Source organism: Astyanax mexicanus, unplaced genomic scaffold (assembly GCF_023375975.1).
Source record: "Astyanax mexicanus isolate ESR-SI-001 unplaced genomic scaffold, AstMex3_surface scaffold_39, whole genome shotgun sequence".
Lineage (NCBI taxonomy): Eukaryota > Metazoa > Chordata > Actinopteri > Characiformes > Acestrorhamphidae > Astyanax > Astyanax mexicanus.
The window spans coordinates 1267458-1289386 of record NW_026040049.1 but is presented as its reverse complement, the minus strand read 5'-3'; the positions used below and the strand labels follow the sequence as shown (position 1 = coordinate 1289386).

At 46.9% G+C, this 21929-nt stretch overlaps 66 non-coding genes across 66 annotated transcripts; 25 read left to right on the top strand and 41 right to left on the bottom strand.

Moving 5' to 3' along the window:
* The first annotated feature begins 1155 nt into the window (after window positions 1-1155).
* Window positions 1156-1227, top strand: trnag-ucc (transfer RNA glycine (anticodon UCC)). The gene has a single exon. It is a non-coding gene; the product is annotated as a tRNA-Gly (tRNA).
* A 652-nt stretch (window positions 1228-1879) lies between these two features.
* On the bottom strand, window positions 1880-1953 carry trnai-aau (transfer RNA isoleucine (anticodon AAU)). The gene has a single exon. It is a non-coding gene; the product is annotated as a tRNA-Ile (tRNA).
* Window positions 1954-2399: 446 nt separating this feature from the next.
* On the top strand, window positions 2400-2471 carry trnag-ucc (transfer RNA glycine (anticodon UCC)). The gene has a single exon. It is a non-coding gene; the product is annotated as a tRNA-Gly (tRNA).
* A 79-nt stretch (window positions 2472-2550) lies between these two features.
* On the bottom strand, window positions 2551-2622 carry trnad-guc (transfer RNA aspartic acid (anticodon GUC)). The gene has a single exon. It is a non-coding gene; the product is annotated as a tRNA-Asp (tRNA).
* Window positions 2623-3450: 828 nt separating this feature from the next.
* On the bottom strand, window positions 3451-3523 carry trnav-uac (transfer RNA valine (anticodon UAC)). The gene has a single exon. It is a non-coding gene; the product is annotated as a tRNA-Val (tRNA).
* Window positions 3524-3643: 120 nt separating this feature from the next.
* On the top strand, window positions 3644-3715 carry trnag-ucc (transfer RNA glycine (anticodon UCC)). Its single transcript has one exon. It is a non-coding gene; the product is annotated as a tRNA-Gly (tRNA).
* A 79-nt stretch (window positions 3716-3794) lies between these two features.
* trnad-guc (transfer RNA aspartic acid (anticodon GUC)) lies at window positions 3795-3866 on the bottom strand. The gene has a single exon. It is a non-coding gene; the product is annotated as a tRNA-Asp (tRNA).
* A 501-nt stretch (window positions 3867-4367) lies between these two features.
* On the bottom strand, window positions 4368-4441 carry trnai-aau (transfer RNA isoleucine (anticodon AAU)). Its single transcript has one exon. It is a non-coding gene; the product is annotated as a tRNA-Ile (tRNA).
* A 446-nt stretch (window positions 4442-4887) lies between these two features.
* Window positions 4888-4959, top strand: trnag-ucc (transfer RNA glycine (anticodon UCC)). Its single transcript has one exon. It is a non-coding gene; the product is annotated as a tRNA-Gly (tRNA).
* Window positions 4960-5038: 79 nt separating this feature from the next.
* trnad-guc (transfer RNA aspartic acid (anticodon GUC)) lies at window positions 5039-5110 on the bottom strand. Its single transcript has one exon. It is a non-coding gene; the product is annotated as a tRNA-Asp (tRNA).
* A 267-nt stretch (window positions 5111-5377) lies between these two features.
* trnaa-agc (transfer RNA alanine (anticodon AGC)) lies at window positions 5378-5450 on the top strand. Its single transcript has one exon. It is a non-coding gene; the product is annotated as a tRNA-Ala (tRNA).
* A 161-nt stretch (window positions 5451-5611) lies between these two features.
* trnai-aau (transfer RNA isoleucine (anticodon AAU)) lies at window positions 5612-5685 on the bottom strand. The gene has a single exon. It is a non-coding gene; the product is annotated as a tRNA-Ile (tRNA).
* Window positions 5686-5910: 225 nt separating this feature from the next.
* trnav-uac (transfer RNA valine (anticodon UAC)) lies at window positions 5911-5983 on the bottom strand. The gene has a single exon. It is a non-coding gene; the product is annotated as a tRNA-Val (tRNA).
* A 120-nt stretch (window positions 5984-6103) lies between these two features.
* On the top strand, window positions 6104-6175 carry trnag-ucc (transfer RNA glycine (anticodon UCC)). Its single transcript has one exon. It is a non-coding gene; the product is annotated as a tRNA-Gly (tRNA).
* Window positions 6176-6254: 79 nt separating this feature from the next.
* On the bottom strand, window positions 6255-6326 carry trnad-guc (transfer RNA aspartic acid (anticodon GUC)). Its single transcript has one exon. It is a non-coding gene; the product is annotated as a tRNA-Asp (tRNA).
* Window positions 6327-6593: 267 nt separating this feature from the next.
* On the top strand, window positions 6594-6666 carry trnaa-agc (transfer RNA alanine (anticodon AGC)). Its single transcript has one exon. It is a non-coding gene; the product is annotated as a tRNA-Ala (tRNA).
* A 161-nt stretch (window positions 6667-6827) lies between these two features.
* trnai-aau (transfer RNA isoleucine (anticodon AAU)) lies at window positions 6828-6901 on the bottom strand. Its single transcript has one exon. It is a non-coding gene; the product is annotated as a tRNA-Ile (tRNA).
* A 597-nt stretch (window positions 6902-7498) lies between these two features.
* Window positions 7499-7570, bottom strand: trnad-guc (transfer RNA aspartic acid (anticodon GUC)). The gene has a single exon. It is a non-coding gene; the product is annotated as a tRNA-Asp (tRNA).
* A 267-nt stretch (window positions 7571-7837) lies between these two features.
* On the top strand, window positions 7838-7910 carry trnaa-agc (transfer RNA alanine (anticodon AGC)). The gene has a single exon. It is a non-coding gene; the product is annotated as a tRNA-Ala (tRNA).
* Window positions 7911-8071: 161 nt separating this feature from the next.
* On the bottom strand, window positions 8072-8145 carry trnai-aau (transfer RNA isoleucine (anticodon AAU)). Its single transcript has one exon. It is a non-coding gene; the product is annotated as a tRNA-Ile (tRNA).
* Window positions 8146-8398: 253 nt separating this feature from the next.
* trnav-uac (transfer RNA valine (anticodon UAC)) lies at window positions 8399-8471 on the bottom strand. The gene has a single exon. It is a non-coding gene; the product is annotated as a tRNA-Val (tRNA).
* A 271-nt stretch (window positions 8472-8742) lies between these two features.
* Window positions 8743-8814, bottom strand: trnad-guc (transfer RNA aspartic acid (anticodon GUC)). Its single transcript has one exon. It is a non-coding gene; the product is annotated as a tRNA-Asp (tRNA).
* A 267-nt stretch (window positions 8815-9081) lies between these two features.
* Window positions 9082-9154, top strand: trnaa-agc (transfer RNA alanine (anticodon AGC)). Its single transcript has one exon. It is a non-coding gene; the product is annotated as a tRNA-Ala (tRNA).
* A 161-nt stretch (window positions 9155-9315) lies between these two features.
* On the bottom strand, window positions 9316-9389 carry trnai-aau (transfer RNA isoleucine (anticodon AAU)). Its single transcript has one exon. It is a non-coding gene; the product is annotated as a tRNA-Ile (tRNA).
* Window positions 9390-9642: 253 nt separating this feature from the next.
* Window positions 9643-9715, bottom strand: trnav-uac (transfer RNA valine (anticodon UAC)). The gene has a single exon. It is a non-coding gene; the product is annotated as a tRNA-Val (tRNA).
* A 120-nt stretch (window positions 9716-9835) lies between these two features.
* On the top strand, window positions 9836-9907 carry trnag-ucc (transfer RNA glycine (anticodon UCC)). The gene has a single exon. It is a non-coding gene; the product is annotated as a tRNA-Gly (tRNA).
* A 79-nt stretch (window positions 9908-9986) lies between these two features.
* On the bottom strand, window positions 9987-10058 carry trnad-guc (transfer RNA aspartic acid (anticodon GUC)). The gene has a single exon. It is a non-coding gene; the product is annotated as a tRNA-Asp (tRNA).
* Window positions 10059-10325: 267 nt separating this feature from the next.
* On the top strand, window positions 10326-10398 carry trnaa-agc (transfer RNA alanine (anticodon AGC)). The gene has a single exon. It is a non-coding gene; the product is annotated as a tRNA-Ala (tRNA).
* A 161-nt stretch (window positions 10399-10559) lies between these two features.
* Window positions 10560-10633, bottom strand: trnai-aau (transfer RNA isoleucine (anticodon AAU)). The gene has a single exon. It is a non-coding gene; the product is annotated as a tRNA-Ile (tRNA).
* A 253-nt stretch (window positions 10634-10886) lies between these two features.
* trnav-uac (transfer RNA valine (anticodon UAC)) lies at window positions 10887-10959 on the bottom strand. The gene has a single exon. It is a non-coding gene; the product is annotated as a tRNA-Val (tRNA).
* Window positions 10960-11079: 120 nt separating this feature from the next.
* On the top strand, window positions 11080-11151 carry trnag-ucc (transfer RNA glycine (anticodon UCC)). Its single transcript has one exon. It is a non-coding gene; the product is annotated as a tRNA-Gly (tRNA).
* Window positions 11152-11230: 79 nt separating this feature from the next.
* Window positions 11231-11302, bottom strand: trnad-guc (transfer RNA aspartic acid (anticodon GUC)). Its single transcript has one exon. It is a non-coding gene; the product is annotated as a tRNA-Asp (tRNA).
* Window positions 11303-11569: 267 nt separating this feature from the next.
* On the top strand, window positions 11570-11642 carry trnaa-agc (transfer RNA alanine (anticodon AGC)). The gene has a single exon. It is a non-coding gene; the product is annotated as a tRNA-Ala (tRNA).
* Window positions 11643-11803: 161 nt separating this feature from the next.
* trnai-aau (transfer RNA isoleucine (anticodon AAU)) lies at window positions 11804-11877 on the bottom strand. Its single transcript has one exon. It is a non-coding gene; the product is annotated as a tRNA-Ile (tRNA).
* Window positions 11878-12474: 597 nt separating this feature from the next.
* trnad-guc (transfer RNA aspartic acid (anticodon GUC)) lies at window positions 12475-12546 on the bottom strand. The gene has a single exon. It is a non-coding gene; the product is annotated as a tRNA-Asp (tRNA).
* A 267-nt stretch (window positions 12547-12813) lies between these two features.
* Window positions 12814-12886, top strand: trnaa-agc (transfer RNA alanine (anticodon AGC)). Its single transcript has one exon. It is a non-coding gene; the product is annotated as a tRNA-Ala (tRNA).
* A 161-nt stretch (window positions 12887-13047) lies between these two features.
* On the bottom strand, window positions 13048-13121 carry trnai-aau (transfer RNA isoleucine (anticodon AAU)). The gene has a single exon. It is a non-coding gene; the product is annotated as a tRNA-Ile (tRNA).
* A 253-nt stretch (window positions 13122-13374) lies between these two features.
* On the bottom strand, window positions 13375-13447 carry trnav-uac (transfer RNA valine (anticodon UAC)). The gene has a single exon. It is a non-coding gene; the product is annotated as a tRNA-Val (tRNA).
* A 120-nt stretch (window positions 13448-13567) lies between these two features.
* trnag-ucc (transfer RNA glycine (anticodon UCC)) lies at window positions 13568-13639 on the top strand. Its single transcript has one exon. It is a non-coding gene; the product is annotated as a tRNA-Gly (tRNA).
* A 79-nt stretch (window positions 13640-13718) lies between these two features.
* On the bottom strand, window positions 13719-13790 carry trnad-guc (transfer RNA aspartic acid (anticodon GUC)). The gene has a single exon. It is a non-coding gene; the product is annotated as a tRNA-Asp (tRNA).
* A 267-nt stretch (window positions 13791-14057) lies between these two features.
* Window positions 14058-14130, top strand: trnaa-agc (transfer RNA alanine (anticodon AGC)). The gene has a single exon. It is a non-coding gene; the product is annotated as a tRNA-Ala (tRNA).
* A 161-nt stretch (window positions 14131-14291) lies between these two features.
* Window positions 14292-14365, bottom strand: trnai-aau (transfer RNA isoleucine (anticodon AAU)). Its single transcript has one exon. It is a non-coding gene; the product is annotated as a tRNA-Ile (tRNA).
* A 253-nt stretch (window positions 14366-14618) lies between these two features.
* trnav-uac (transfer RNA valine (anticodon UAC)) lies at window positions 14619-14691 on the bottom strand. The gene has a single exon. It is a non-coding gene; the product is annotated as a tRNA-Val (tRNA).
* Window positions 14692-14811: 120 nt separating this feature from the next.
* Window positions 14812-14883, top strand: trnag-ucc (transfer RNA glycine (anticodon UCC)). Its single transcript has one exon. It is a non-coding gene; the product is annotated as a tRNA-Gly (tRNA).
* Window positions 14884-14962: 79 nt separating this feature from the next.
* trnad-guc (transfer RNA aspartic acid (anticodon GUC)) lies at window positions 14963-15034 on the bottom strand. Its single transcript has one exon. It is a non-coding gene; the product is annotated as a tRNA-Asp (tRNA).
* A 267-nt stretch (window positions 15035-15301) lies between these two features.
* trnaa-agc (transfer RNA alanine (anticodon AGC)) lies at window positions 15302-15374 on the top strand. Its single transcript has one exon. It is a non-coding gene; the product is annotated as a tRNA-Ala (tRNA).
* A 161-nt stretch (window positions 15375-15535) lies between these two features.
* Window positions 15536-15609, bottom strand: trnai-aau (transfer RNA isoleucine (anticodon AAU)). Its single transcript has one exon. It is a non-coding gene; the product is annotated as a tRNA-Ile (tRNA).
* A 253-nt stretch (window positions 15610-15862) lies between these two features.
* On the bottom strand, window positions 15863-15935 carry trnav-uac (transfer RNA valine (anticodon UAC)). The gene has a single exon. It is a non-coding gene; the product is annotated as a tRNA-Val (tRNA).
* Window positions 15936-16055: 120 nt separating this feature from the next.
* Window positions 16056-16127, top strand: trnag-ucc (transfer RNA glycine (anticodon UCC)). The gene has a single exon. It is a non-coding gene; the product is annotated as a tRNA-Gly (tRNA).
* A 79-nt stretch (window positions 16128-16206) lies between these two features.
* Window positions 16207-16278, bottom strand: trnad-guc (transfer RNA aspartic acid (anticodon GUC)). The gene has a single exon. It is a non-coding gene; the product is annotated as a tRNA-Asp (tRNA).
* A 501-nt stretch (window positions 16279-16779) lies between these two features.
* Window positions 16780-16853, bottom strand: trnai-aau (transfer RNA isoleucine (anticodon AAU)). Its single transcript has one exon. It is a non-coding gene; the product is annotated as a tRNA-Ile (tRNA).
* A 446-nt stretch (window positions 16854-17299) lies between these two features.
* trnag-ucc (transfer RNA glycine (anticodon UCC)) lies at window positions 17300-17371 on the top strand. Its single transcript has one exon. It is a non-coding gene; the product is annotated as a tRNA-Gly (tRNA).
* A 79-nt stretch (window positions 17372-17450) lies between these two features.
* trnad-guc (transfer RNA aspartic acid (anticodon GUC)) lies at window positions 17451-17522 on the bottom strand. Its single transcript has one exon. It is a non-coding gene; the product is annotated as a tRNA-Asp (tRNA).
* An 828-nt stretch (window positions 17523-18350) lies between these two features.
* On the bottom strand, window positions 18351-18423 carry trnav-uac (transfer RNA valine (anticodon UAC)). Its single transcript has one exon. It is a non-coding gene; the product is annotated as a tRNA-Val (tRNA).
* A 120-nt stretch (window positions 18424-18543) lies between these two features.
* Window positions 18544-18615, top strand: trnag-ucc (transfer RNA glycine (anticodon UCC)). Its single transcript has one exon. It is a non-coding gene; the product is annotated as a tRNA-Gly (tRNA).
* Window positions 18616-18694: 79 nt separating this feature from the next.
* trnad-guc (transfer RNA aspartic acid (anticodon GUC)) lies at window positions 18695-18766 on the bottom strand. The gene has a single exon. It is a non-coding gene; the product is annotated as a tRNA-Asp (tRNA).
* Window positions 18767-19267: 501 nt separating this feature from the next.
* Window positions 19268-19341, bottom strand: trnai-aau (transfer RNA isoleucine (anticodon AAU)). The gene has a single exon. It is a non-coding gene; the product is annotated as a tRNA-Ile (tRNA).
* A 446-nt stretch (window positions 19342-19787) lies between these two features.
* trnag-ucc (transfer RNA glycine (anticodon UCC)) lies at window positions 19788-19859 on the top strand. The gene has a single exon. It is a non-coding gene; the product is annotated as a tRNA-Gly (tRNA).
* A 79-nt stretch (window positions 19860-19938) lies between these two features.
* On the bottom strand, window positions 19939-20010 carry trnad-guc (transfer RNA aspartic acid (anticodon GUC)). The gene has a single exon. It is a non-coding gene; the product is annotated as a tRNA-Asp (tRNA).
* A 267-nt stretch (window positions 20011-20277) lies between these two features.
* Window positions 20278-20350, top strand: trnaa-agc (transfer RNA alanine (anticodon AGC)). The gene has a single exon. It is a non-coding gene; the product is annotated as a tRNA-Ala (tRNA).
* Window positions 20351-20511: 161 nt separating this feature from the next.
* On the bottom strand, window positions 20512-20585 carry trnai-aau (transfer RNA isoleucine (anticodon AAU)). The gene has a single exon. It is a non-coding gene; the product is annotated as a tRNA-Ile (tRNA).
* Window positions 20586-20810: 225 nt separating this feature from the next.
* On the bottom strand, window positions 20811-20883 carry trnav-uac (transfer RNA valine (anticodon UAC)). The gene has a single exon. It is a non-coding gene; the product is annotated as a tRNA-Val (tRNA).
* A 120-nt stretch (window positions 20884-21003) lies between these two features.
* On the top strand, window positions 21004-21075 carry trnag-ucc (transfer RNA glycine (anticodon UCC)). Its single transcript has one exon. It is a non-coding gene; the product is annotated as a tRNA-Gly (tRNA).
* Window positions 21076-21154: 79 nt separating this feature from the next.
* Window positions 21155-21226, bottom strand: trnad-guc (transfer RNA aspartic acid (anticodon GUC)). Its single transcript has one exon. It is a non-coding gene; the product is annotated as a tRNA-Asp (tRNA).
* A 267-nt stretch (window positions 21227-21493) lies between these two features.
* trnaa-agc (transfer RNA alanine (anticodon AGC)) lies at window positions 21494-21566 on the top strand. Its single transcript has one exon. It is a non-coding gene; the product is annotated as a tRNA-Ala (tRNA).
* Window positions 21567-21727: 161 nt separating this feature from the next.
* trnai-aau (transfer RNA isoleucine (anticodon AAU)) lies at window positions 21728-21801 on the bottom strand. The gene has a single exon. It is a non-coding gene; the product is annotated as a tRNA-Ile (tRNA).
* Between the last annotated feature and the right edge of the window lie 128 nt (window positions 21802-21929).

Here is a 21929-nt window from a genome sequence, read left to right as displayed (position 1 = left end):
GAGTGGGCAAATTTTGCCACATCAAGATGTGTCACGCTGATAGGTTCCTACCCAAAAAGACTGAGTGCTGTAATAAATGCAAAAGATGTTGTAACAAAGTATTAGTTATATGTATTTAACCAGGTGATTTTAAGTTTTTTGTTTTATATTTTTTCGCTGTAAAGATTTATGTTTGTTTTTCAATTGCATTGTACAGGTTATAGGTCACATTAAATGTGAAAAAAGTTATGAAATTATTTGTCTTGATTTAATTTTTTTACAACACAAAAACCTGGCATTTGAACAGGGGTGTGTAGACTTTTTATATCCACTGTATATAGAGCAATGCCAGCATTCAAAATAATAGACAACAAACTGATGGATTGGTCACCAGTAATGTGGGACACTCATTTTCGTCAAAACCTGCTTTCACCTGTTACCTACTCACCTGATTGTAATGAATTTATGAAATGTTCCAAAATATGTGTTCTGTATTGTATTACAATTTCTTAATTCATTTTGAGAATTGAGCAGACTATTCTGCAGATGATGACTTATATGATGAAATTGTGCTGACATGTTTTGGAGAGAACAACCATTACACAGAGAACTAACCAATTAAGATAGATCAACAAGATGCATTCTTTTGGAAAATGTACTAAATGTAGGATGATTGTGTTAAGTGTAGGCTACTTGTACAAAACCATTTGCAAAGATGTACTAAGTGCTTGAGACATGTACAAAGCATTTGAAATGTGATGAAAGCAATGAGAAATGCCATTCTGTTATGAGAAACTGCAAGTTAGTTTGGGAATTTGTCCATGTTATTTTGAGAATGTCATCTCAGTTTCAAAAAATGAGCCAAAGCAATGGAGAAAAACTGTAATAAGGCCTAACACAAAATATAGATTGTTCCCATCTACTAATGAGGTGTGATGACAGGCTTGCCCATAGTGTCAGACAAAAGACAAGAACTAAAGGCATGTTTCTGCCTGGTTTCGAACCAGGGACCTTTCGCGTGTAGGGCGAATGTGATGACCACTACACTACAGAAACCACAATTTTCCACCAAGCGTGCATGTGTCCCGCAGTGGAAATGACAGAGTTTGGTCATCTTTCCCAGGGGAAAATTTGCACTGAGGGTCTTTCAGCAAAACAATGGTGTGCTTGTTTGTGGCGTTGGTGGTATAGTGGTGAGCATAGCTGCCTTCCAAGCAGTTGACCCGGGTTCGATTCCCGGCCAACGCATTGCATTTAGCACGTCGCACCTTGCTGATCCAAAACCTTTTCAGGTTTTTCGGCCGTAGGTTCAGAAAAAACATACTCTCTCCCCGTCAGGGAATCGAACCCCGGTCTTCCGCGTGACAGGCAGAGATACTGTCCACTATACTAACGAGGAAGCTGTGTGCAGCTGAATCTCTGCAACATGCAACAGGTCATACTGGCCCCTTCTCAATCTTCACAGAAGGTGTGTGTGTTCTTGTGCCTTTTTCATTAGGGAATGCATGGTGAGTGAGCTTGTCAGTGATGTGAAGTCCCAGAAACCTGAAACTGTGCATAGTTCTCCCTGTGCTACTGCTGAAGTGAGTCACCTCTGATCAACATGCTTCAGCCTTCTAAATGTTATGCTGTTGTCATGAGAGGCTAACAGCTCCTGTTTCTTCAAGGGGAATTAGCTCAAATGGTAGAGCGCTCGCTTAGCATGCGAGAGGTAGCGGGATTGATGCCCGCATTCTCCAACGAAGGTTTTGACTGTGTGAATGCCACTGAGAACAGCTTTAAAAACTATAAGTGTGAGTGTATAACTTCAGTGTACGTTATTTACCTGATTCACCATTTGCCTCTGCTTGACAGATGACCGTCTGAAAGCATGATATAGCAAAACAAAGAGAAGAATTTTTGGCCCGTACGGGGATCGAACCCGCGACCTTGGCGTTATTAGCACCACGCTCTAACCAACTGAGCTAACCGGCCCACAGTTGAAAGCGGAACCCTTCAGGCATGACGGATGAATGTCCACCAGGTGTAATTGTTTTATTCTGTTTTTTTCCACATCCGAAGCCAAGCGCAGAAGGCACAACAACAGCACGGGGATGGCATGATTGCTTCCTGTGCTCGCAATTGTCTTAACAAGGCCTAACACAAAATATAGATTGTTCCCATCTACTAATGAGGTGTGATGACAGGCTTGCCCATAGTGTCAGACAAAAGACAAGAACTAAAGGCATATTTCTGCCTGGTTTCGAACCAGGAACCTTTCGCGTGTAAGGCGAATGTGATGACCACTACACTACAGAAACCACAATTTTCCACCAAGCGTGCATGTGTCCCGCAGTGGAAATGACAGAGTTTGGTCATCTTTCCCAGGGGAAAATTTGCACTGAGGGTCTTTCAGCAAAACAATGGTGTGCTTGTTTGTGGCGTTGGTGGTATAGTGGTGAGCATAGCTGCCTTCCAAGCAGTTGACCCGGGTTCGATTCCCGGCCAACGCATTGCATTTAGCACGTCGCACCTTGCTGCTCCAAAACCTTTTCAGGTTTTTCGGCCGTAGGTTCAGAAAAAACATATTCTCTCCCCGTCGGGGAATCGAACCCCGGTCTTCCGCGTGACAGGCGGAGATACTGTCCACTATACTAACGAGGAAGCTGTGTGCAGCTGAATCTCTGCAACATGCAACAGGTAATACTGGCCCCTTCTCAATCTTCACAGAAGGTGTGTGTGTTCTTGTGCCTTTTTCATTAGGGAATGCATGGTGAGTGAGCTTGTCAGTGATGTGAAGTCCCAGAAACCTGAAACTGTGCATAGTTCTCCCTGTGCTACTGCTGAAGTGAGTCACCTCTGATCAACATGCTTCAGCCTTCTAAATGTTATGCTGTTGTCATGAGAGGCTAACAGCTCCTGTTTCTTCAAGGGGAATTAGCTCAAATGGTAGAGCGCTCGCTTAGCATGCGAGAGGTAGCGGGATCGATGCCGGCATTCTCCAACGAAGGTTTTGACTGTGTGAATGCCACTGAGAACAGCTTTAAAAACTATAAGTTTGAGTGTATAACTTCAGTGTACGTTATTTACCTGATTCACCATTTGCCTCTGCTTGACAGATGACCGTCTGAAAGCATGATATAGCAAAACAAAGAGAAGAACTTTTGGCCCGTACGGGGATCGAACCCGCGACCTTGGCGTTATTAGCACCATGCTCTAACCAACTGAGCTAACCGGCCCACAGTTGAAAGCTGAACCCTTCAGGCATGACGGATGAATGTCCACCAGGTGTAATTGTTTTATTCTGTTTTTTTCCACATCCGAAGCCAAGCGCAGAAGGCACAACAACAGCACGGGGATGGCATGATTGCTTCCTGTGCTCGCAATTGTCTTAATAAGGCCTAACACAAAATATAGATTGTTCCCATCTACTAATGAGGTGTGATGACAGGCTTGCCCATAGTGTCAGACAAAAGACAAGAACTAAAGGCATGTTTCTGCCTGGTTTCGAACCAGGGACCTTTCGCGTGTAAGGCGAACGTGATGACCACTACACTACAGAAACCACAATTTTCCACCAAGCGTGCATGTGTCCCGCAGTGGAAATTACAGAGTTTGGTCATCTTTCCCAGGGGAAAATTTACACTGAGGGTCTTTCAGCAAAACAATGGTGTGCTTGTTTGTGGCGTTGGTGGTATAGTGGTGAGCATAGCTGCCTTCCAAGCAGTTGACCCGGGTTCGATTCCCGGCCAACGCATTGCCTTTAGCGCGTCGTACCTCGCTGCTCCAAAATCTTTTCAGGTTTTTCGGCCGTAGGTTCAGAAAAAACATACTCTCTCCCCGTCGGGGAATCGAACCCCGGTCTTCCGCGTGACAGGCGGAGATACTGTCCACTATACTAACGAGGAAGCTGTGTGCAGCTGAATCTCTACAACATGCAACAGGTAATACTGGCCCCTTCTCAATCTTCACAGAAGGTGTGTGTGTTCTTGTGCCTTTTTCATTAGGGAATGCATGGTGAGTGAGCTTGTCAGTGATGTGAAGTCCCAGAAACCCGAAACTGTGCATAGTTCTCCCTGTGCTACTGCTGAAGTGAGTCACCTCTGATCAACATGCTTCAGCCTTCTAAATGTTATGCTGTTGTCATGAGAGGCTAACAGCTCCTGTTTCTTCAAGGGGAATTAGCTCAAATGGTAGAGCGCTCGCTTAGCATGCGAGAGGTAGCGGGATTGATGCCCGCATTCTCCAACGAAGGTTTTGACTGTGTGAATGCCACTGAGAACAGCTTTAAAAACTATAAGTTTGAGTGTATAACTTCAGTGTACGTTATTTACCTGATTCACCATTTGCCTCTGCTTGACAGATGACCGTCTGAAAGCATGATATAGCAAAACAAAGAGAAGAACTTTTGGCCCGTACGGGGATCGAACCCGCGACCTTGGCGTTATTAGCACCACGCTCTAACCAACTGAGCTAACCGGCCCACAGTTGATAGCAGAACCCTTCAGGCATGACGGATGAATGTCCACAAGGTGTAATTGTTTTATTCTGTTTTTTTCCACATCCGAAGCCAAGCGCAGAAGGCACAACAACAGCACGGGGATGGCATGATTGCTTCCTGTGCTCGCAATTGTCTTAATAAGGCCTAACACAAAATATGGATTGTTCCCATCTACTAATGAGGTGTGATGACAGGCTTGCCCATAGTGTCAGACAAAAGACAAGAACTAAAGGCATGTTTCTGCCTGGTTTCGAACCAGGGACCTTTCGCGTGTAAGGCGAATGTGATGACCACTACACTACAGAAACCACAATTTTCCACCAAGCGTGCATGTGTCCCGCAGTGGAAATGACAGAGTTTGGTCATCTTTCCCAGGGGAAAATTTGCACTGAGGGTCTTTCAGCAAAACAATGGTGTGCTTGTTTGTGGCGTTGGTGGTATAGTGGTGAGCATAGCTGCCTTCCAAGCAGTTGACCCGGGTTCGATTCCCGGCCAACGCATTGCATTTAGCACGTCGCACCTTGCTGCTCCAAAACCTATTCAGGTTTTTCGGCCGTAGGTTCAGAAAAAACATATTCTCTCCCCGTCGGGGAATCGAACCCCGGTCTTCCGCGTGACAGGCGGAGATACTGTCCACTATACTAACGAGGAAGCTGTGTGCAGCTGAATCTCTGCAACATGCAACAGGTAATACTGGCCCCTTCTCAATCTTCACAGAAGGTGTGTGTGTTCTTGTGCCTTTTTCATTAGGGAATGCATGGTGAGTGAGCTTGTCAGTGATGTGAAGTCCCAGAAACCTGAAACTGTGCATAGTTCTCCCTGTGCTACTGCTGAAGTGAGTCACCTCTGATCAACATGCTTCAGCCTTCTAAATGTTATGCTGTTGTCATGAGAGGCTAACAGCTCCTGTTTCTTCAAGGGGAATTAGCTCAAATGGTAGAGCGCTCGCTTAGCATGCGAGAGGTAGCGGGATCGATGCCCGCATTCTCCAACGAAGGTTTTGACTGTGTGAATGCCACTGAGAACAGCTTTAAAAACTATAAGTTTGAGTGTATAACTTCAGTGTACGTTATTTACCTGATTCACCATTTGCCTCTGCTTGACAGATGACCGTCTGAAAGCATGATATAGCAAAACAAAGAGAAGAACTTTTGGCCCGTACGGGGATCGAACCCGCGACCTTGGCGTTATTAGCACCACGCTCTAACCAACTGAGCTAACCGGCCCACAGTTGAAAGCTGAACCAGGTGTAATTGTTTTATTCTGTTTTTTTCCACATCCGAAGCCAAGCGCAGAAGGCACAACAACAGCACGGGGATGGCATGATTGCTTCCTGTGCTCGCAATTGTCTTAATAAGGCCTAACACAAAATATAGATTGTTCCCATCTACTAATGAGGTGTGATGACAGGCTTGCCCATAGTGTCAGACAAAAGACAAGAACTAAAGACATGTTTCTGCCTGGTTTCGAACCAGGGACCTTTCGCGTGTAAGGCGAACGTGATGACCACTACACTACAGAAACCACAATTTTCCACCAAGCGTGCATGTGTCCCGCAGTGGAAATGACAGAGTTTGGTCATCTTTCCCAGGGGAAAATTTGCACTGAGGGTCTTTCAGCAAAACAATGGTGTGCTTGTTTGTGGCGTTGGTGGTATAGTGGTGAGCATAGCTGCCTTCCAAGCAGTTGACCCGGGTTCGATTCCCGGCCAACGCATTGCCTTTAGCGCGTCGCACCTCGCTGCTCCAAATCCTTTTCAGGTTTTTCGGCCGTAGGTTCAGAAAAAACATACTCTCTCCCCGTCGGGGAATCGAACCCCGGTCTTCCGCGTGACAGGCGGAGATACTGTCCACTATACTAACGAGGAAGCTGTGTGCAGCTGAATCTCTGCAACATGCAACAGGTAATACTGGCCCCTTCTCAATCTTCACAGAAGGTGTGTGTGTTCTTGTGCCTTTTTCATTAGGGAATGCATGGTGAGTGAGCTTGTCAGTGATGTGAAGTCCCAGAAACCTGAAACTGTGCATAGTTCTCCCTGTGCTACTGCTGAAGTGAGTCACCTCTGAGCAACATGCTTCAGCCTTCTAAATGTTATGCTGTTGTCATGAGAGGCTAACAGCTCCTGTTTCTTTAAGGGGAATTAGCTCAAATGGTAGAGCGCTCGCTTAGCATGCGAGAGGTAGCGGGATCGATGCCCGCATTCTCCAATGAAGGTTTTGACTGTGTGAATGCCACTGAGAACAGCTTTAAAAACTATAAGTTTGAGTGTATAACTTCAGTGTACGTTATTTACCTGATTCACCATTTGCCTCTGCTTGACAGATGACCGTCTGAAAGCATGATATAGCAAAACAAAGAGAAGAATTTTTGGCCCGTACGGGGATCGAACCCGCGACCTTGGCGTTATTAGCACCACGCTCTAACCAACTGAGCTAACCGGCCCACAGTTGAAAGCTGAACCCTTCAGGCATGACGGATGAATGTCCACAAGGTGTAATTGTTTTATTCTGTTTTTTTCCACATCCGAAGCCAAGCGCAGAAGGCACAACAACAGCACGGGGATGGCATGATTGCTTCCTGTGCTCGCAATTGTCTTAATAAGGCCTAACACAAAATATAGATTGTTCCCATCTACTAATGAGGTGTGATGACAGGCTTGCCCATAGTGTCAGACAAAAGACAAGAACTAAAGGCATGTTTCTGCCTGGTTTCGAACCAGGGACCTTTCGCGTGTAAGGCAAACGTGATGACCACTACACTACAGAAACCACAATTTTCCACCAAGCGTGCATGTGTCCCGCAGTGGAAATGACAGAGTTTGGTCATCTTTCCCAGGGGAAAATTTACACTGAGGGTCTTTCAGCAAAACAATGGTGTGCTTGTTTGTGGCGTTGGTGGTATAGTGGTGAGCATAGCTGCCTTCCAAGCAGTTGACCCGGGTTCGATTCCCGGCCAACGCGTTGCCTTTAGCGCGTCGTACCTCGCTGCTCCAAAATCTTTTCAGGTTTTTCGGCCGTAGGTTCAGAAAAAACATACTCTCTCCCCGTCGGGGAATCGAACCCCGGTCTTCCGCGTGACAGGCGGAGATACTGTCCACTATACTAACGAGGAAGCTGTGTGCAGCTGAATCTCTACAACATGCAACAGGTAATACTGGCCCCTTCTCAATCTTCACAGAAGGTGTGTGTGTTCTTGTGCCTTTTTCATTAGGGAATGCATGGTGAGTGAGCTTGTCAGTGATGTGAAGTCCCAGAAACCCGAAACTGTGCATAGTTCTCCCTGTGCTACTGCTGAAGTGAGTCACCTCTGATCAACATGCTTCAGCCTTCTAAATGTTATGCTGTTGTCATGAGAGGCTAACAGCTCCTGTTTCTTCAAGGGGAATTAGCTCAAATGGTAGAGCGCTCGCTTAGCATGCGAGAGGTAGCGGGATCGATGCCCGCATTCTCCAAAGAAGGTTTTGACTGTGTGAATGCCACTGAGAACAGCTTTAAAAACTATAAGTTTGAGTGTATAACTTCAGTGTACGTTATTTACCTGATTCACCATTTGCCTCTGCTTGACAGATGACCGTCTGAAAGCATGATATAGCAAAACAAAGAGAAGAACTTTTGGCCCGTACGGGGATCGAACCCGCGACCTTGGCGTTATTAGCACCACGCTCTAACCAACTGAGCTAACCGGCCCACAGTTGATAGCAGAACCCTTCAGGCATGACGGATGAATGTCCACAAGGTGTAATTGTTTTATTCTGTTTTTTTCCACATCCGAAGCCAAGCGCAGAAGGCACAACAACAGCACGGGGATGGCATGATTGCTTCCTGTGCTAGCAATTGTCTTAATAAGGCCTAACACAAAATATAGATTGTTCCCATCTACTAATGAGGTGTGATGACAGGCTTGCCCATAGTGTCAGACAAAAGACAAGAACTAAAGGCATGTTTCTGCCTGGTTTCGAACCAGGGACCTTTCGCGTGTAAGGCGAACGTGATGACCACTACACTACAGAAACCACAATTTTCCACCAAGCGTGCATGTGTCCCGCAGTGGAAATGACAGAGTTTGGTCATCTTTCCCAGGGGAAAATTTGCACTGAGGGTCTTTCAGCAAAACAATGGTGTGCTTGTTTGTGGCGTTGGTGGTATAGTGGTGAGCATAGTTGCCTTCCAAGCAGTTGACCCGGGTTCGATTCCCGGCCAACGCTTTGCCTTTAGCGCGTCGCACCTCGCTGCTCCAAAACCTTTTCAGGTTTTTCGGCCGTAGGTTCAGAAAAAACATACTCTCTCCCCGTCGGGGAATCGAACCCCGGTCTTCCGCGTGACAGGCGGAGATACTGTCCACTATACTAACGAGGAAGCTGTGTGCAGCTGATTCTCTGCAACATGCAACAGGTAATACTGGCCCCTTCTCAATCTTCACAGAAGGTGTGTGTGTTCTTGTGCCTTTTTCATTAGGGAATGCATGGTGAGTGAGCTTGTCAGTGATGTGAAGTCCCAGAAACCTGAAACTGTGCATAGTTCTCCCTGTGCTACTGCTGAAGTGAGTCACCTCTGAGCAACATGCTTCAGCCTTCTATGTGTTATGCTGTTGTCATGAGAGGCTAACAGCTCCTGTTTCTTTAAGGGGAATTAGCTCAAATGGTAGAGCGCTCGCTTAGCATGCGAGAGGTAGCGGGATCGATGCCCGCATTCTCCAACGAAGGTTTTGACTGTGTGAATGCCACTGAGAACAGCTTTAAAAACTATAAGTTTGAGTGTATAACTTCAGTGTACGTTATTTACCTGATTCACCATTTGCCTCTGCTTGACAGATGACCGTCTGAAAGCATGATATAGCAAAACAAAGAGAAGAATTTTTGGCCCGTACGGGGATCGAACCCGCGACCTTGGCGTTATTAGCACCACGCTCTAACCAACTGAGCTAACCGGCCCACAGTTGATAGCAGAACCCTTCAGGCATGACGGATGAATGTCCACCAGGTGTAATTGTTTTATTCTGTTTTTTTCCACATCCGAAGCCAAGCGCAGAAGGCACAACAACAACACGGGGATGGCATGATTGCTTCCTGTGCTCGCAATTGTCTTAATAAGGCCTAACACAAAATATAGATTGTTCCCATCTACTAATGAGGTGTGATGACAGGCTTGCCCATAGTGTCAGACAAAAGACAAGAACTAAAGGCATGTTTCTGCCTGGTTTCGAACCAGGGACCTTTCGCGTGTAAGGCGAACGTGATGACCACTACACTACAGAAACCACAATTTTCCACCAAGCGTGCATGTGTCCCGCAGTGGAAATGACAGAGTTTTGTCATCTTTCCCAGGGGAAAATTTGCACTGAGGGTCTTTCAGCAAAACAATGGTGTGCTTGTTTGTGGCGTTGGTGGTATAGTGGTGAGCATAGCTGCCTTCCAAGCAGTTGACCCGGGTTCGATTCCCGGCCAACGCATTGTCTTTAGCACGTCGCACCTTGCTGCTCCAAAACCCTTTCAGGTTTTTCGGCCGTAGGTTCAGAAAAAACATATTCTCTCCCCGTCGGGGAATCGAACCCCGGTCTTCCGCGTGACAGGCGGAGATACTGTCCACTATACTAACGAGGAAGCTGTGTGCAGCTGAATCTCTGCAACATGCAACAGGTCATACTGGCCCCTTCTCAATCTTCACAGAAGGTGTGTGTGTTCTTGTGCCTTTTTCATTAGGGAATGCATGGTGAGTGAGCTTGTCAGTGATGTGAAGTCCCAGAAACCTGAAACTGTGCATAGTTCTCCCTGTGCTACTGCTGAAGTGAGTCACCTCTGATCAACATGCTTCAGCCTTCTAAATGTTATGCTGTTGTCATGAGAGGCTAACAGCTCCTGTTTCTTCAAGGGGAATTAGCTCAAATGGTAGAGCGCTCGCTTAGCATGCGAGAGGTAGCGGGATCGATGCCCGCATTCTCCAACGAAGGTTTTGACTGTGTGAATGCCACTGAGAACAGCTTTAAAAACTATAAGTTTGAGTGTATAACTTCAGTGTACGTTATTTACCTGATTCACCATTTGCCTCTGCTTGACAGATGACAGTCTGAAAGCATGATATAGCAAAACAAAGAGAAGAACTTTTGGCCCGTACGGGGATCGAACCCGCGACCTTGGCGTTATTAGCACCACGCTCTAACCAACTGAGCTAACCGGCCCACAGTTGATAGCGGAACCCTTCAGGCATGACGGATGAATGTCCACAAGGTGTAATTGTTTTATTCTGTTTTTTTCCACATCCGAAGCCAAGCGCAGAAGGCACAACAACAACACGGGGATGGCATGATTGCTTCCTGTGCTCGCAATTGTCTTAATAAGGCCTAACACAAAATATAGATTGTTCCCATCTACTAATGAGGTGTGATGACAGGCTTGCCCATAGTGTCAGACAAAAGACAAGAACTAAAGGCATGTTTCTGCCTGGTTTCGAACCAGGGACCTTTCGCGTGTAAGGCGAACGTGATGACCACTACACTACAGAAACCACAATTTTCCACCAAGCGTGCATGTGTCCCGCAGTGGAAATGACAGAGTTTTGTCATCTTTCCCAGGGGAAAATTTGCACTGAGGGTCTTTCAGCAAAACAATGGTGTGCTTGTTTGTGGCGTTGGTGGTATAGTGGTGAGCATAGCTGCCTTCCAAGCAGTTGACCCGGGTTCGATTCCCGGCCAACGCATTGTCTTTAGCACGTCGCACCTTGCTGCTCCAAAACCCTTTCAGGTTTTTCGGCCGTAGGTTCAGAAAAAACATATTCTCTCCCCGTCGGGGAATCGAACCCCGGTCTTCCGCGTGACAGGCGGAGATACTGTCCACTATACTAACGAGGAAGCTGTGTGCAGCTGAATCTCTGCAACATGCAACAGGTCATACTGGCCCCTTCTCAATCTTCACAGAAGGTGTGTGTGTTCTTGTGCCTTTTTCATTAGGGAATGCATGGTGAGTGAGCTTGTCAGTGATGTGAAGTCCCAGAAACCTGAAACTGTGCATAGTTCTCCCTGTGCTACTGCTGAAGTGAGTCACCTCTGATCAACATGCTTCAGCCTTCTAAATGTTATGCTGTTGTCATGAGAGGCTAACAGCTCCTGTTTCTTCAAGGGGAATTAGCTCAAATGGTAGAGCGCTCGCTTAGCATGCGAGAGGTAGCGGGATCGATGCCCGCATTCTCCAACGAAGGTTTTGACTGTGTGAATGCCACTGAGAACAGCTTTAAAAACTATAAGTTTGAGTGTATAACTTCAGTGTACGTTATTTACCTGATTCACCATTTGCCTCTGCTTGACAGATGACCGTCTGAAAGCATGATATAGCAAAACAAAGAGAAGAATTTTTGGCCCGTACGGGGATCGAACCCGCGACCTTGGCGTTATTAGCACCACGCTCTAACCAACTGAGCTAACCGGCCCACAGTTGATAGCGGAACCCTTCAGGCATGACGGATGAATGTCCACAAGGTGTAATTGTTTTATTCTGTTTTTTTCCACATCCGAAGCCAAGCGCAGAAGGCACAACAACAGCACGGGGATGGCATGATTGCTTCCTGTGCTCGCAATTGTCTTAATAAGGCCTAACACAAAATATGGATTGTTCCCATCTACTAATGAGGTGTGATGACAGGCTTGCCCATAGTGTCAGACAAAAGACAAGAACTAAAGGCATGTTTCTGCCTGGTTTCGAACCAGGGACCTTTCGCGTGTAAGGCGAATGTGATGACCACTACACTACAGAAACCACAATTTTCCACCAAGCGTGCATGTGTCCCGCAGTGGAAATGACAGAGTTTGGTCATCTTTCCCAGGGGAAAATTTGCACTGAGGGTCTTTCAGCAAAACAATGGTGTGCTTGTTTGTGGCGTTGGTGGTATAGTGGTGAGCATAGCTGCCTTCCAAGCAGTTGACCCAGGTTCGATTCCTGGCCAACGCATTGCATTTAGCACGTCGCACCTTGCTGCTCCAAAACCTTTTCAGGTTTTTCGGCCGTAGGTTCAGAAAAAACATATTCTCTCCCCGTCGGGGAATCGAACCCCGGTCTTCCGCGTGACAGGCGGAGATACTGTCCACTATACTAACGAGGAAGCTGTGTGCAGCTGAATCTCTGCAACATGCAACAGGTAATACTGGCCCCTTCTCAATCTTCACAGAAGGTGTGTGTGTTCTTGTGCCTTTTTCATTAGGGAATGCATGGTGAGTGAGCTTGTCAGTGATGTGAAGTCCCAGAAACCTGAAACTGTGCATAGTTCTCCCTGTGCTACTGCTGAAGTGAGTCACCTCTGATCAACATGCTTCAGCCTTCTAAATGTTATGCTGTTGTCATGAGAGGCTAACAGCTCCTGTTTCTTCAAGGGGAATTAGCTCAAATGGTAGAGCGCTCGCTTAGCATGCGAGAGGTAGCGGGATCGATGCCCGCATTCTCCAACGAAGGTTTTGACTGTGTGAATGCCACTGAGAACAGCTTTAAAAACTATAAGTTTGAGTGTATAACTTCAGTGTACGTTATTTACCTGATTCACCATTTGCCTCTGCTTGACAGATGACCGTCTGAAAGCATGATATAGCAAAACAAAGAGAAGAACTTTTGGCCCGTACGGGGATCGAACCCGCGACCTTGGCGTTATTAGCACCACGCTCTAACCAACTGAGCTAACCGGCCCACAGTTGAAAGCTGAACCCTTCAGGCATGACGGATGAATGTCCACCAGGTGTAATTGTTTTATTCTGTTTTTTTCCACATCCGAAGCCAAGCGCAGAAGGCACAACAACAGCACGGGGATGGCATGATTGCTTCCTGTGCTCGCAATTGTCTTAATAAGGCCTAACACAAAATATAGATTGTTCCCATCTACTAATGAGGTGTGATGACAGGCTTGCCCATAGTGTCAGACAAAAGACAAGAACTAAAGGCATGTTTCTGCCTGGTTTCGAACCAGGGACCTTTCGCGTGTAAGGCGAACGTGATGACCACTACACTACAGAAACCACAATTTTCCACCAAGCGTGCATGTGTCCCGCAGTGGAAATGACAGAGTTTGGTCATCTTTCCCAGGGGAAAATTTACACTGAGGGTCTTTCAGCAAAACAATGGTGTGCTTGTTTGTGGCGTTGGTGGTATAGTGGTGAGCATAGCTGCCTTCCAAGCAGTTGACCCGGGTTCGATTCCCGGCCAACGCATTGCCTTTAGCGCGTCGTACCTCGCTGCTCCAAAATCTTTTCAGGTTTTTCGGCCGTAGGTTCAGAAAAAACATACTCTCTCCCCGTCGGGGAATCGAACCCCGGTCTTCCGCGTGACAGGCGGAGATACTGTCCACTATACTAACGAGGAAGCTGTGTGCAGCTGAATCTCTACAACATGCAACAGGTAATACTGGCCCCTTCTCAATCTTCACAGAAGGTGTGTGTGTTCTTGTGCCTTTTTCATTAGGGAATGCATGGTGAGTGAGCTTGTCAGTGATGTGAAGTCCCAGAAACCCGAAACTGTGCATAGTTCTCCCTGTGCTACTGCTGAAGTGAGTCACCTCTGATCAACATGCTTCAGCCTTCTAAATGTTATGCTGTTGTCATGAGAGGCTAACAGCTCCTGTTTCTTCAAGGGGAATTAGCTCAAATGGTAGAGCGCTCGCTTAGCATGCGAGAGGTAGCGGGATCGATGCCCGCATTCTCCAACGAAGGTTTTGACTGTGTGAATGCCACTGAGAACAGCTTTAAAAACTATAAGTTTGAGTGTATAACTTCAGTGTACGTTATTTACCTGATTCACCATTTGCCTCTGCTTGACAGATGACCGTCTGAAAGCATGATATAGCAAAACAAAGAGAAGAACTTTTGGCCCGTACGGGGATCGAACCCGCGACCTTGGCGTTATTAGCACCACGCTCTAACCAACTGAGCTAACCGGCCCACAGTTGATAGCAGAACCCTTCAGGCATGACGGATGAATGTCCACAAGGTGTAATTGTTTTATTCTGTTTTTTTCCACATCCGAAGCCAAGCGCAGAAGGCACAACAACAGCACGGGGATGGCATGATTGCTTCCTGTGCTAGCAATTGTCTTAATAAGGCCTAACACAAAATATAGATTGTTCCCATCTACTAATGAGGTGTGATGACAGGCTTGCCCATAGTGTCAGACAAAAGACAAGAACTAAAGGCATGTTTCTGCCTGGTTTCGAACCAGGGACCTTTCGCGTGTAAGGCGAACGTGATGACCACTACACTACAGAAACCACAATTTTCCACCAAGCGTGCATGTGTCCCGCAGTGGAAATGACAGAGTTTGGTCATCTTTCCCAGGGGAAAATTTGCACTGAGGGTCTTTCAGCAAAACAATGGTGTGCTTGTTTGTGGCGTTGGTGGTATAGTGGTGAGCATAGCTGCCTTCCAAGCAGTTGACCCGGGTTCGATTCCCGGCCAACGCATTGCCTTTAGCGCGTCGCACCTCGCTGCTCCAAAACCTTTTCAGGTTTTTCGGCCGTAGGTTCAGAAAAAACATACTCTCTCCCCGTCGGGGAATCGAACCCCGGTCTTCCGCGTGACAGGCGGAGATACTGTCCACTATACTAACGAGGAAGCTGTGTGCAGCTGAATCTCTGCAACATGCAACAGGTAATACTGGCCCCTTCTCAATCTTCACAGAAGGTGTGTGTGTTCTTGTGCCTTTTTCATTAGGGAATGCATGGTGAGTGAGCTTGTCAGTGATGTGAAGTCCCAGAAACCTGAAACTGTGCATAGTTCTCCCTGTGCTACTGCTGAAGTGAGTCACCTCTGAGCAACATGCTTCAGCCTTCTAAATGTTATGCTGTTGTCATGAGAGGCTAACAGCTCCTGTTTCTTTAAGGGGAATTAGCTCAAATGGTAGAGCGCTCGCTTAGCATGCGAGAGGTAGCGGGATCGATGCCCGCATTCTCCAACGAAGGTTTTGACTGTGTGAATGCCACTGAGAACAGCTTTAAAAACTATAAGTTTGAGTGTATAACTTCAGTGTACGTTATTTACCTGATTCACCATTTGCCTCTGCTTGACAGATGACAGTCTGAAAGCATGATATAGCAAAACAAAGAGAAGAACTTTTGGCCCGTACGGGGATCGAACCCGCGACCTTGGCGTTATTAGCACCACGCTCTAACCAACTGAGCTAACCGGCCCACAGTTGATAGCGGAACCCTTCAGGCATGACGGATGAATGTCCACAAGGTGTAATTGTTTTATTCTGTTTTTTTCCACATCCGAAGCCAAGCGCAGAAGGCACAACAACAACACGGGGATGGCATGATTGCTTCCTGTGCTCGCAATTGTCTTAATAAGGCCTAACACAAAATATAGATTGTTCCCATCTACTAATGAGGTGTGATGACAGGCTTGCCCATAGTGTCAGACAAAAGACAAGAACTAAAGGCATGTTTCTGCCTGGTTTCGAACCAGGGACCTTTCGCGTGTAAGGCGAACGTGATGACCACTACACTACAGAAACCACAATTTTCCACCAAGCGTGCATGTGTCCCGCAGTGGAAATGACAGAGTTTTGTCATCTTTCCCAGGGGAAAATTTGCACTGAGGGTCTTTCAGCAAAACAATGGTGTGCTTGTTTGTGGCGTTGGTGGTATAGTGGTGAGCATAGCTGCCTTCCAAGCAGTTGACCCGGGTTCGATTCCCGGCCAACGCATTGTCTTTAGCACGTCGCACCTTGCTGCTCCAAAACCCTTTCAGGTTTTTCGGCCGTAGGTTCAGAAAAAACATATTCTCTCCCCGTCGGGGAATCGAACCCCGGTCTTCCGCGTGACAGGCGGAGATACTGTCCACTATACTAACGAGGAAGCTGTGTGCAGCTGAATCTCTGCAACATGCAACAGGTCATACTGGCCCCTTCTCAATCTTCACAGAAGGTGTGTGTGTTCTTGTGCCTTTTTCATTAGGGAATGCATGGTGAGTGAGCTTGTCAGTGATGTGAAGTCCCAGAAACCTGAAACTGTGCATAGTTCTCCCTGTGCTACTGCTGAAGTGAGTCACCTCTGATCAACATGCTTCAGCCTTCTAAATGTTATGCTGTTGTCATGAGAGGCTAACAGCTCCTGTTTCTTCAAGGGGAATTAGCTCAAATGGTAGAGCGCTCGCTTAGCATGCGAGAGGTAGCGGGATTGATGCCCGCATTCTCCAACGAAGGTTTTGACTGTGTGAATGCCACTGAGAACAGCTTTAAAAACTATAAGTGTGAGTGTATAACTTCAGTGTACGTTATTTACCTGATTCACCATTTGCCTCTGCTTGACAGATGACCGTCTGAAAGCATGATATAGCAAAACAAAGAGAAGAATTTTTGGCCCGTACGGGGATCGAACCCGCGACCTTGGCGTTATTAGCACCACGCTCTAACCAACTGAGCTAACCGGCCCACAGTTGAAAGCGGAACCCTTCAGGCATGACGGATGAATGTCCACCAGGTGTAATTGTTTTATTCTGTTTTTTTCCACATCCGAAGCCAAGCGCAGAAGGCACAACAACAGCACGGGGATGGCATGATTGCTTCCTGTGCTCGCAATTGTCTTAACAAGGCCTAACACAAAATATAGATTGTTCCCATCTACTAATGAGGTGTGATGACAGGCTTGCCCATAGTGTCAGACAAAAGACAAGAACTAAAGGCATATTTCTGCCTGGTTTCGAACCAGGAACCTTTCGCGTGTAAGGCGAATGTGATGACCACTACACTACAGAAACCACAATTTTCCACCAAGCGTGCATGTGTCCCGCAGTGGAAATGACAGAGTTTGGTCATCTTTCCCAGGGGAAAATTTGCACTGAGGGTCTTTCAGCAAAACAATGGTGTGCTTGTTTGTGGCGTTGGTGGTATAGTGGTGAGCATAGCTGCCTTCCAAGCAGTTGACCCGGGTTCGATTCCCGGCCAACGCATTGCATTTAGCACGTCGCACCTTGCTGCTCCAAAACCTTTTCAGGTTTTTCGGCCGTAGGTTCAGAAAAAACATATTCTCTCCCCGTCGGGGAATCGAACCCCGGTCTTCCGCGTGACAGGCGGAGATACTGTCCACTATACTAACGAGGAAGCTGTGTGCAGCTGAATCTCTGCAACATGCAACAGGTAATACTGGCCCCTTCTCAATCTTCACAGAAGGTGTGTGTGTTCTTGTGCCTTTTTCATTAGGGAATGCATGGTGAGTGAGCTTGTCAGTGATGTGAAGTCCCAGAAACCTGAAACTGTGCATAGTTCTCCCTGTGCTACTGCTGAAGTGAGTCACCTCTGATCAACATGCTTCAGCCTTCTAAATGTTATGCTGTTGTCATGAGAGGCTAACAGCTCCTGTTTCTTCAAGGGGAATTAGCTCAAATGGTAGAGCGCTCGCTTAGCATGCGAGAGGTAGCGGGATCGATGCCGGCATTCTCCAACGAAGGTTTTGACTGTGTGAATGCCACTGAGAACAGCTTTAAAAACTATAAGTTTGAGTGTATAACTTCAGTGTACGTTATTTACCTGATTCACCATTTGCCTCTGCTTGACAGATGACCGTCTGAAAGCATGATATAGCAAAACAAAGAGAAGAACTTTTGGCCCGTACGGGGATCGAACCCGCGACCTTGGCGTTATTAGCACCATGCTCTAACCAACTGAGCTAACCGGCCCACAGTTGAAAGCTGAACCCTTCAGGCATGACGGATGAATGTCCACCAGGTGTAATTGTTTTATTCTGTTTTTTTCCACATCCGAAGCCAAGCGCAGAAGGCACAACAACAGCACGGGGATGGCATGATTGCTTCCTGTGCTCGCAATTGTCTTAATAAGGCCTAACACAAAATATAGATTGTTCCCATCTACTAATGAGGTGTGATGACAGGCTTGCCCATAGTGTCAGACAAAAGACAAGAACTAAAGGCATGTTTCTGCCTGGTTTCGAACCAGGGACCTTTCGCGTGTAAGGCGAACGTGATGACCACTACACTACAGAAACCACAATTTTCCACCAAGCGTGCATGTGTCCCGCAGTGGAAATTACAGAGTTTGGTCATCTTTCCCAGGGGAAAATTTACACTGAGGGTCTTTCAGCAAAACAATGGTGTGCTTGTTTGTGGCGTTGGTGGTATAGTGGTGAGCATAGCTGCCTTCCAAGCAGTTGACCCGGGTTCGATTCCCGGCCAACGCATTGCCTTTAGCGCGTCGTACCTCGCTGCTCCAAAATCTTTTCAGGTTTTTCGGCCGTAGGTTCAGAAAAAACATACTCTCTCCCCGTCGGGGAATCGAACCCCGGTCTTCCGCGTGACAGGCGGAGATACTGTCCACTATACTAACGAGGAAGCTGTGTGCAGCTGAATCTCTACAACATGCAACAGGTAATACTGGCCCCTTCTCAATCTTCACAGAAGGTGTGTGTGTTCTTGTGCCTTTTTCATTAGGGAATGCATGGTGAGTGAGCTTGTCAGTGATGTGAAGTCCCAGAAACCCGAAACTGTGCATAGTTCTCCCTGTGCTACTGCTGAAGTGAGTCACCTCTGATCAACATGCTTCAGCCTTCTAAATGTTATGCTGTTGTCATGAGAGGCTAACAGCTCCTGTTTCTTCAAGGGGAATTAGCTCAAATGGTAGAGCGCTCGCTTAGCATGCGAGAGGTAGCGGGATTGATGCCCGCATTCTCCAACGAAGGTTTTGACTGTGTGAATGCCACTGAGAACAGCTTTAAAAACTATAAGTTTGAGTGTATAACTTCAGTGTACGTTATTTACCTGATTCACCATTTGCCTCTGCTTGACAGATGACCGTCTGAAAGCATGATATAGCAAAACAAAGAGAAGAACTTTTGGCCCGTACGGGGATCGAACCCGCGACCTTGGCGTTATTAGCACCACGCTCTAACCAACTGAGCTAACCGGCCCACAGTTGATAGCAGAACCCTTCAGGCATGACGGATGAATGTCCACAAGGTGTAATTGTTTTATTCTGTTTTTTTCCACATCCGAAGCCAAGCGCAGAAGGCACAACAACAGCACGGGGATGGCATGATTGCTTCCTGTGCTCGCAATTGTCTTAATAAGGCCTAACACAAAATATGGATTGTTCCCATCTACTAATGAGGTGTGATGACAGGCTTGCCCATAGTGTCAGACAAAAGACAAGAACTAAAGGCATGTTTCTGCCTGGTTTCGAACCAGGGACCTTTCGCGTGTAAGGCGAATGTGATGACCACTACACTACAGAAACCACAATTTTCCACCAAGCGTGCATGTGTCCCGCAGTGGAAATGACAGAGTTTGGTCATCTTTCCCAGGGGAAAATTTGCACTGAGGGTCTTTCAGCAAAACAATGGTGTGCTTGTTTGTGGCGTTGGTGGTATAGTGGTGAGCATAGCTGCCTTCCAAGCAGTTGACCCGGGTTCGATTCCCGGCCAACGCATTGCATTTAGCACGTCGCACCTTGCTGCTCCAAAACCTATTCAGGTTTTTCGGCCGTAGGTTCAGAAAAAACATATTCTCTCCCCGTCGGGGAATCGAACCCCGGTCTTCCGCGTGACAGGCGGAGATACTGTCCACTATACTAACGAGGAAGCTGTGTGCAGCTGAATCTCTGCAACATGCAACAGGTAATACTGGCCCCTTCTCAATCTTCACAGAAGGTGTGTGTGTTCTTGTGCCTTTTTCATTAGGGAATGCATGGTGAGTGAGCTTGTCAGTGATGTGAAGTCCCAGAAACCTGAAACTGTGCATAGTTCTCCCTGTGCTACTGCTGAAGTGAGTCACCTCTGATCAACATGCTTCAGCCTTCTAAATGTTATGCTGTTGTCATGAGAGGCTAACAGCTCCTGTTTCTTCAAGGGGAATTAGCTCAAATGGTAGAGCGCTCGCTTAGCATGCGAGAGGTAGCGGGATCGATGCCCGCATTCTCCAACGAAGGTTTTGACTGTGTGAATGCCACTGAGAACAGCTTTAAAAACTATAAGTTTGAGTGTATAACTTCAGTGTACGTTATTTACCTGATTCACCATTTGCCTCTGCTTGACAGATGACCGTCTGAAAGCATGATATAGCAAAACAAAGAGAAGAACTTTTGGCCCGTACGGGGATCGAACCCGCGACCTTGGCGTTATTAGCACCACGCTCTAACCAACTGAGCTAACCGGCCCACAGTTGAAAGCTGAACCAGGTGTAATTGTTTTATTCTGTTTTTTTCCACATCCGAAGCCAAGCGCAGAAGGCACAACAACAGCACGGGGATGGCATGATTGCTTCCTGTGCTCGCAATTGTCTTAATAAGGCCTAACACAAAATATAGATTGTTCCCATCTACTAATGAGGTGTGATGACAGGCTTGCCCATAGTGTCAGACAAAAGACAAGAACTAAAGACATGTTTCTGCCTGGTTTCGAACCAGGGACCTTTCGCGTGTAAGGCGAACGTGATGACCACTACACTACAGAAACCACAATTTTCCACCAAGCGTGCATGTGTCCCGCAGTGGAAATGACAGAGTTTGGTCATCTTTCCCAGGGGAAAATTTGCACTGAGGGTCTTTCAGCAAAACAATGGTGTGCTTGTTTGTGGCGTTGGTGGTATAGTGGTGAGCATAGCTGCCTTCCAAGCAGTTGACCCGGGTTCGATTCCCGGCCAACGCATTGCCTTTAGCGCGTCGCACCTCGCTGCTCCAAATCCTTTTCAGGTTTTTCGGCCGTAGGTTCAGAAAAAACATACTCTCTCCCCGTCGGGGAATCGAACCCCGGTCTTCCGCGTGACAGGCGGAGATACTGTCCACTATACTAACGAGGAAGCTGTGTGCAGCTGAATCTCTGCAACATGCAACAGGTAATACTGGCCCCTTCTCAATCTTCACAGAAGGTGTGTGTGTTCTTGTGCCTTTTTCATTAGGGAATGCATGGTGAGTGAGCTTGTCAGTGATGTGAAGTCCCAGAAACCTGAAACTGTGCATAGTTCTCCCTGTGCTACTGCTGAAGTGAGTCACCTCTGAGCAACATGCTTCAGCCTTCTAAATGTTATGCTGTTGTCATGAGAGGCTAACAGCTCCTGTTTCTTTAAGGGGAATTAGCTCAAATGGTAGAGCGCTCGCTTAGCATGCGAGAGGTAGCGGGATCGATGCCCGCATTCTCCAATGAAGGTTTTGACTGTGTGAATGCCACTGAGAACAGCTTTAAAAACTATAAGTTTGAGTGTATAACTTCAGTGTACGTTATTTACCTGATTCACCATTTGCCTCTGCTTGACAGATGACCGTCTGAAAGCATGATATAGCAAAACAAAGAGAAGAATTTTTGGCCCGTACGGGGATCGAACCCGCGACCTTGGCGTTATTAGCACCACGCTCTAACCAACTGAGCTAACCGGCCCACAGTTGAAAGCTGAACCCTTCAGGCATGACGGATGAATGTCCACAAGGTGTAATTGTTTTATTCTGTTTTTTTCCACATCCGAAGCCAAGCGCAGAAGGCACAACAACAGCACGGGGATGGCATGA